We start from the raw sequence: 7,162 nt of genomic DNA on the forward strand, positions 1-7,162 counted from the left end.
TCTTATTAAATTATTACCATTGATTAGTTCAATATCATTCTTTGGTAATTCTCCGAACATTTCACCGAGGATATTGTTCACTTCATTCTCGTCAATACAATGTTCAACTTCTTCAATTTCTTCAGAAGTGGTTTCAACAACATCTTCACTATTAATTTCGATTTTGTTTTCATCATCATCCATTGAATTATTTGTACTGTTAACCAAATAATCTGGCAAATTGAACACTTTTTCAAAACATCAACAAATTGTCTGATATCTTCAGAAGATGAAATCGTGTTGAATCTGATAGCAAAAAATTGAATAACAGTTTGTAATAAACACTGTAAAAAATCCAAGTCAATTTCAGTGTTTGGGGTGTTACAATTCGAGTCATTACCCAAGAAATACAAATCTGAATAATCATTTTTTCGAACGTCATTCAAAACATTGATCAGATACATTCGAAATAATTGAACTCGCTCCCAAAAAAACAAATATAAATGATTTTTTTCTTGGAATACAATGCAAAAACTTTTCACAAGATACAGAAAATCATGCAAAGCTTTGAAATTCATAAGTGTTTTATCTTTATCCAATTCAAATGTTTCTATTATTGGGTAAAGATTTGTTTTTTAACAAAGATCTTTTTTGTGTATGCAATCATATCATTATGTGCTTTTGGTTGTTGTTGATACAACAAAATCAGACCATAATTTTCTTCGATATTTCTGATATTTTTTACAATCTCAAGCCATCGAGTTTTTGATGCCACACCAAGTGGAGGAGTTTCATACTCTCTAAACAAATAAAATCTTTTCAGAGTATCACTTTGACAGAAATAAGTAACAAAAGCAGTCATAATTGCAGTCTGATCTATTCGGTTGCTATCTTCGGCGATTAAATTTACTCTGTGTCCAAAACAACTAACACTTTTTAAAGTTCGAGACACTATGCTTCCTTCAATTGTTTTGAGTTTTGCTTTTTTGACCAGATTGTAAAATTCAACAAATAGACCAACGTTTTTAGATGTATTAGAACTTGTTGAATCGAACACCAAAGAAATGATCAAGTGAATTAGAAATTCTATATTCAGTAATCTTGTGAATAACCAATTGGCCATTGCTACTCCACTTTTTGAATGATTGTATTTTTCTAGGAAAAGTGGACAACATTTAATCACCTCACCAGTTGAATAACGCAGTAAAACACCCATAATATCTTGACTTTTTTAGACAAAGAATCAATTTCAATCGTTGCGCATATTCATTTCTGACTTCTTTGAGATCTCTTTCTCTGCGCATTTCGTTGTATTCATTCATTATTTTACGAACAGTAGAAGGACTTATTGACACCTTTTCGAAATTTTCGGGATTTATACAAAAAACCAATCTTCGATAATACTTATGAACATCTGCAACTCCGTTCATTTGAGACTTTGAATAATTCAAATCAATGAAAGTCGATGAAATCATAAAGGTTAATAACATCTTTTTCAATACATGGAGTGATGATTTTTTTGGTTTGTTTTTTCCTTTTGCTGTTCTTCTTTCGTCTCTTAATTTTTCCATTATTTCATATTTTTTAAACAAATAATCACACAAAACCAAAAGGCGTTGTTTTGATGTACTTCCACTCTCTGCAACAAACTATCTAATGTTGAAAAATAACAACTTTTTGTCCCATTTGTTTAAACTTTTCTTTGTGATTTCATTGAAGAAGTTGTTGTTGAATATGTCGATTTTATTTTTTATCGTTTTTTCATCTTCTCTTTCCTCCTTTTCATCATTTTCATTTTGATTAATATAATCATTATTTGTATCTTCAAATTCGCTATCACTTTCTTCGTCTGAGTTTTGTTCTAATGACATATTTTCAGTGTCAGATGAAAAAGTTTGATTATCGTTGAAGTTGTTATAATCACTTTGTTGTAGTAAAGTATTTGTGGTTGAATTTTTTTTCAATAGTTTTATTGGATGGTGTTTGTACTTGTTCTTGTACACTTTGTATGACTGATTGTCCAAATATAACACTTTTGTTTTGGATCTGGTGTTCTTGTATTGCTTGATTTCTGAGAAGACTGGGAATTTCGAAAGTAAATGGCAAATCTGGAACAGTAACGAAAGCAGGAGTGGTTAAGTTCCCACTCTTCTCCACTGCGTCATGCGGTCGGATACCCTTTAGATTTTCATTACTTTCTATTCCTCCACTCCTCTGTGACTCTTCTTCTTCTTCATTTTCTAACATCATCGTAGTTCTTCCAAATGTGTTACTGACATTGTTCTCAACACTGAAAAATGATGGAAGACATTGAACAGGAACAAAAGCAGAAGGTATTGCGTTTTGTATATTTGCATCTTCCATTTGCATTGATTGTTCACTTTGTTCAAATGTGCCATTTTTACTTGTTATTGTAAACGTATCAATAACTGTTGTTGTGTTTCTTCTTGGGCTTTTGGGGGGGGGGGAGGTGGTGGGTGGTTTTTAAGTTTCAATTTTTTAACCAACTCATCTTTGTCTAATATACAACTAATTTTAACAAACGAATTTTGAACTGTTGTTTTATTTCCAGTAATTAAAAAAAATTGAATATTTTTTTGTAATTAAATCCAAATTGGGATCATTATCGGCCAAATTTTCGGGAAATTTAAAGCTATGGGTCGAATAATGGCGGTATAGCGAACCGGGTGCATACCATTTATTGTGGGTAAAACAATAAAACTTTGTTTCAAAACCATTTTCTTTTGCTTTTAAAAAACCCCTTAAAAACCAAAATTCACAAAATTCAAATTTAACTTTGTTGTGTATAAGTTCCATTTTTTGTTTTTTGAGTTCTATTTTTCAATTATTTTTAGGTTTTTTATGATTGTTTGTTATAGAAATTTAAATAATCTATTAATATACTACATATGCTATATTTACTATAATTTAACTATAAAAATTATATAAAAGCATTAAATATTTTTATAATAGTTGTAATAAAAAACTTTAATAATACATAAAATTCGTTAAGCTTTGACAATACAAGGTGAAAAAATATCGAGACATAGAATAGCAGCTAGAACCATAGCTGATAAGTGAGCCACTTGAATAAACCGATTAAGGCTTAAAGGACTTAGCCGATACAATGGAAAGCCTCATAATAAATACAAAGGACAAAGTCCACGACAACATGAATAGACTGTCTGACGCTGCTAAAGCCGCTTTACATTTTGATGACATGTCGGATATTATTAGTATGGACGCGATCTTAGGTAAAATAAAAGACAACCTGACGTTGATACAAACAACAATTTACAGTCTAAATTCTATAATGTTGCCGATATGATTGAACAAAAACAGTAAAAGAGTCTTGAGTTTTATTTAAACACGACTTTAAGAATTCAACAAGTTGCAGAATTAGATGTTCTGATGATTTGTAGAGATAATAACTTTAAGAAGATTGTTAAGAACGCAACAAATACACATATTCTTCACATTTTTGGATGTGTTAAATCAGGCAGACAAAAAAGTATCCGCTTTGATGTTATTCATATTCGAATTTTTAAGCTAAGACTGGTTTAATTTTATTTTTTACTATTTTATATGAATTGTCATAAAACATATTTTTTTTAATAATTTTGTTATTATTGAACATCAATTCCCAAAAACGCATTTTGTATACGTTTTAAGTGTTTAAAATTTACATTTTTGGTTATAAAAATTCTTTTATGCACTTAACATATTAATTATAATAAATATTAATTATTTTAACTATATCAAGTCAGAAATTTATTAAGTAAACTATATAATATATATTGAATTGTTAAACTTTATTCAATATGTATAATATTAAACAATACAAATATCATTAGAGAAATTTAATATGACCATCACCTGTTTGTCAAGAAACACATAATTAAATCTTTTGAATCATACTAATGTTAATATTAAAATAGAATAAAATCATTACCACAATGATAACTTACACAAATTCTATCAATATAATCTTTTTATTTTGTTATTTACTTTGGTACTTGAAAATTTCACTCTTCTTTACTAAGTATATACATGTATTTTAAATTCAACGTTTATAATCTCATTGAGTATACTATTGATAAGTATTTTTAAAAACCTTTTTTTAACTCGCCAACGTACCAAATTCCGTACAAACCAATACTGTTAAAAAAGCATTGTTCTTGTTTTTTTTAAAAAATTATATTATACAGTGTAGTTCAATTATAGTAAAATGGAAATGGAATAACGAGTTCAAATCGTAAACTAATAAACAAATAAATTGCGAAAAAATGAAAAAACAATATAAAATTTAATGACAAAAACGTAAAAAATGGCAAAATAAAAATACTGGTAAAATGCATTTATATTTATTCTTAAACAAACAAATATGTTTTTTATACACAAAACAAAAAAAAACAATTGGTTTTGAGTTAAAATGAAATACAAATTGCAAAAGTATAATGGATTCGTTTTATTGGTTATTATAGTTTACAACTATTTCGACTCTATCATTTTCACTGTAACATATAAGTGTGTTACTCATTGTTAATAACAACTACTGTTATCAATTTGCGTTATTCTCTGAACATAACCAATTTTATTTTTTTATTACGATTATTATAATTTATTTGTTTTGTCAAACAAGAAATGGCAATTTTCACGTTGGTTATGTGTACTTTTATCATTGTCTTTAGGTTTTATGAATAATTTTCTTAGAGTTGGCATATAATAGTCCATCTCGATAAGATTAACTATATTTTATTATAAACAACCACTTTTATTGGTTATTATTTGTATTTTTATATTATTAAAATTATAAAACTTTCGAGCAGGACACAAATTCAATTTAGATATTGAGACTCTTTTTTAAATTAAATACATAAATCGATTATTTATAAACAATAAGTTATTACCATGATCAATCTCAGTTGAATTTACATATTGACACTTTCACATAGAGATTGATTCAATTCATGGCTGGATTGAATGTGTTACAATTTTTTAAACATTTGCTGTGTTTTGTGGGTTTCTTTAATATATTTAAAAGACCAAATTTGTTGTTATAAATAAATTGTTTCAAAATGCTACATTTAAGTTATTTATTGTTGAATTGTGTTGTACTTATTAAATAATAAATCAAATGATTAATTTGATACCTTTTAAATTCGCTTTCTCTTAAACCAACTAAATCATCATTTCAATTTTAAAAACAAATATCAAGTGGTCGCAATTGACTGTTTATGGGGTAACACAACCACAACAACAAAACTATATTACGTATCCGAAACATTTATTTTATTAACGTAAATATCAAAAAATCAACTATTTTTTGAGGTTACAAAAATTTTTAATTATTTTTTTGTTTTTAATTAATGTTTTAGAAATGATACAAAATGTTTTTTCAACTTATAACAATAAATAATATTTTTTACTATAATTTGCTAAAGCCGACTTTTTCCACCAACTCTTTATTATTTTGGTTGTAATTTTTGTTCTGTTTTGCTTTCAATTATTTATATAAAAAATAAATGCACAAAACGATTTTTTAGTATAAAAAAAATATAAATAATTCCATTGTGATAATTGTAAATTATTTGTTTTTATTTTTTAGTAAAATCACCTAATAATATTTCAAAATTATTTAAACAGTTTTGGGAAAAATTTTTAAAACTGTTAAAAAAGCAGTATTGGGTTGTTGGCGAGTTAAAAACTATATTTTGTGACATAAATGGTTTTATTATCACAAAATATAGTTTTTATATATAATAATTTATAAATTTATATTTATTTATCGCATCATCAATTATTTAAATCGATTAAAAATAATATTAATAAACAACAATTTTACAATTAATAACAAATTATTTTTTTATTTGATAATATAAAAGTGAATTATAAAAACAATTCTTTAACTTTATTAACAATAAAAATTGAAAAAAGTCTTTTATCGCAACAAAACAAAGTAACTATAAAATTGTTGGATTAAAATAACACTTGTTAAATTTTGATATAAATATAATAATTAATCAATAAAATTTAACAATAATATAAAAACAATATTAATAACCAATAAAATAACTTTTTAATCAACTTTTTAAAACGATGTCTCAACCTTCTTCCGAGGCCCCTCAATCTAAAAAATATAAAAAAGGTTCCGAAAACATGAAAGTTTGAAAATGATTGGTCCGAAAATTCCCTTTAGTCAAAGGGCCGAACAATACCTAATTAATTGCCATATTATTTTTAAAGCTCTTCAAGATTTTGAGATAAAAATAAAAAGAATCTTTTCCCACTTTTAGAGAGCAAGTGCGGTTTTCATTAAACGATCTTTCTAATGTACAAATTAATGAGTTTAAAAGAACTAAAAATCAATTGGAGTAACATTTGAGTATTTTATCGGGATTTTTAAGATTTTAGTGTGAATTCCCAAATTCAAAAAATACAAAAAGAAGACAATAATGGAGAAATTTCGGAAAGGGGAAGAAAAAGACTATTTTCAAACAAAGAAGTACTATAATAGCAGAAGAAATGAAGGAAACCAAAAAAGCAAAACCAAAATAAATTTACTTTTAATGTTTAAAAATTTTGGCAAAACAATGGGAACAAGGCAACTAAATAAAGTCCTCAAAGTAATAACAGTAATTGAAACGAAAATAGCCCAAGTTGTGGAAACATAACGACCAGAGGTATTCCAAACTGCCATCCTGCAGTATTACTCAGAATTAAAAAGAGAATCGGATGAATGCAAATTTCATCTTGTTTTTAATATAGTAGAATCAACCCATTCGATGAATGGGTTGATTCAAGAACCCGAGTTGGCTACGTGTCAGTCGAATCAGGAGAAGAATTTTTAACGAAGTCGACAGATATGGTTCTAGAACAAGTTTTTTTGTGTTGTGGTTGTCTAGATGGGACAAAAATGATACCCCTTGTTGTTACCAAAAGACTCACCATCGAAGACAAGCTAATTGTTGAACTCAAAAGTCTTGCTATTATTAGATACCAAAAATCGGGTGTTCTAAATACGCAATTATTTACATTGTGGCTCAAACAAGTGTTTTTCCCGAATATTAAGGAAAAAAATAAGAATGGGTGTGAGAGTTGATACGAAGGCATATCTAATTATTGATGGATTTTCGGGTCATTTCAGTGATGAAATTGAAGCTTTATTTCGGGGATAATTGCG

This window comes from Entamoeba invadens (assembly GCF_000330505.1).
Source record: "Entamoeba invadens IP1 unplaced genomic scaffold scaff_1105074725619, whole genome shotgun sequence".
Classification (NCBI taxonomy): Eukaryota; Evosea; order Mastigamoebida; family Endamoebidae; genus Entamoeba; species Entamoeba invadens.